Source organism: Anopheles arabiensis, chromosome X (assembly GCF_016920715.1).
Source record: "Anopheles arabiensis isolate DONGOLA chromosome X, AaraD3, whole genome shotgun sequence".
NCBI classification, from domain to species: Eukaryota; Metazoa; Arthropoda; class Insecta; order Diptera; family Culicidae; genus Anopheles; species Anopheles arabiensis.
Genome location: NC_053519.1, coordinates 22198751 through 22200945, shown reverse-complemented (window position 1 = coordinate 22200945; position 2195 = coordinate 22198751). Strand labels below are relative to the sequence as shown.

At 39.5% G+C, this 2195-nt stretch overlaps 1 long non-coding RNA gene across 1 annotated transcript; it reads left to right on the top strand.

Annotated features, from left to right (window-relative positions):
* The first annotated feature begins 729 nt into the window (after positions 1-729).
* On the top strand, positions 730-1310 carry LOC120906421. Its single transcript, XR_005740086.1, has 3 exons — positions 730-894; positions 1001-1091; positions 1157-1310. It is a non-coding gene; the product is annotated as an uncharacterized LOC120906421 (long non-coding RNA).
* Positions 1311-2195: the final 885 nt, after the last annotated feature.

Sequence of the window (2195 nt, the reverse complement as noted above, 5' to 3'; positions counted from 1 at the left end):
TTTCAAATATCATATTCTTTCCGTTCACTTCTAATGCGATTATTTCTGCCGCATTATTGCTTGCTTCATTTGACACGTGATTAAACATTCTTGACCTCTTATTGAACTTTGTGTTCCTACAGCACGTAGACACATGTCCTTTCTTTTTACACACGAAACACATCCATTCTCGCGCTGGACAGGTGTTTGGGTCGTGCGCTCAACCCGCTTGGCAAAGAGTAACTCATTTTGATGCCTCTCGCTACCCCTGGCCTTAGTTTTGAAGGAATCATGCGACACACTCGCACTCCACTACCCCATCCCATGGAAAAACGCTCCCACCATCGAGGTGTTGAACAAAATTTCGCTGTGTGCATGAGACACACACTCGCACTCCTCCAGCCCTCCACAGCTGAACGCTCCCACCGTTGCGAAGATGCGAGAATTTTTGCTCTGAGCGTGAGACCCTGAAGCGCCAGAGATGACACTATGTGTAAAACGATCATAATTCGATATGGTCAAAATGCGTCGATTATCGTTTCATTTATCTGGTAATGATGTTTTCACTTCATCAAAATTTTAAACATTAACAACTAACTAGGCTGATAACAATAGTTGAAATATAAATCAGAATAAAATCAATTCATTTGAAGTAAAATAAATTCCATCATACTTTATTTTGACCATATGATCAACACTTGTACATAGTGCCATTTACTTTGTGTTCTTCACTCTCGCGTTGTGTTGTGATCGTTCGAAACTCATTGCCAGAACGAATGCAAATTTCATTTGGGAAGGATTGGTGCTGGAAGATGCAGCGAAAATCATTAAATGTTAATAGAAAAGTGGTTAAGTTAATCGTGAAAGATGTCAACGCAGGCGTAAATGCAGTTTGTTTTGTTACTTGCTCTACGGGTAAGTGTATGCATAAAAGAAAAATCTTCCAAATGATGTATGTGTTCTAACAATCGTATTGCTTTTAATGTTTGTTTATTCTTCTATTATTGTCTATCACACCTAGCAATTTCATTACCAAAGCACCTGATAACCGATCAAAGAAGGTGAATCGGGCTTACAGAGTCGCCGTTTAACTTCAAATTTCTTCGTGATCGGTAAGTTTTAAATAGTCCTAGTTTTGTTCACCATTCTAATGCTAGATATGTCTTTCATTCCTCAGGAAAACGCATCAAACAGCAAGTGTTTTTCTTCCAACAGCACACGCCATCGGTGGAGCAAGCAGCCAACGTTTCGTTCGTCTAGCACGCACCATCAAGAATTGAAATATTCCAGAATAGCTCTGTGAATAAAAAACTGCACACTTACTGTCCGAATTTCCTGGAATTTTTTGATCGGTCTACGCTCGCGGGAATGGTGGGTCCGTTGAGGAGAAGGAAAGAAAGGGTGGGAGCGAGGATTACCCAAAAACGCGGCATTGAGAATGAGGGGAGGTGCGCTCAGCGCTCACGCTGGGACACTCACGATGCTTGAAATAAAATGTTAACAAGCATCGATTTCTAGCATGCATGTCGCGCGACATTTTGCCAAGCGGGAGATTTCTCGGAAAGACAACACATATGTCACGAGGTTAGTACGGCAAAAAATGCTAACATGAAAGCTATTACGATGAGCACAGTTTCCGTAAATTGCCAAGAAGGTGCGGTAAATTTGTTAAATGTGTTAGAAGTACCAGACTTAGCTACAAATTTGCTATCAATTAGTAAAATATGTAAAAATGGCTTCAAAGTGGTATTTACAGAACGTAAATGCGAAGTGTTGGATGAAAATGGAGAAGTGTTCGCATCGGGTATTGCTTAGAATGGATTATACCGATTAAATGAAAATAGAGTGAGAACATTTTAATCCTATGAAATATGGCATAGGCGACTAGGACATTTGAATTTCCAAAGTATTCAAAGATTAAAAGGCATGGGCGAAGGCATTCAAACTAAACAAACTAACACGTACAATTGTGTAGCGTGCATTGAAGGCAAACATGCAAGAGAGTCGTTCCCTACAAGCCAAGAAAGATGCAAAGAAAAATTAGAACTGATTCATTCAGATCTATGTGGACCATTTGAAGTTGAATCAATTGGTGGGTCAAAATACTTCATGACTTTCATAGACGATGCAACACGTATAGTATTTATATACACAAAACACACACAAAACGCTCAAGTTTAAAGATGAAGCAAAGACAATATACGAGAAGTTTAAAT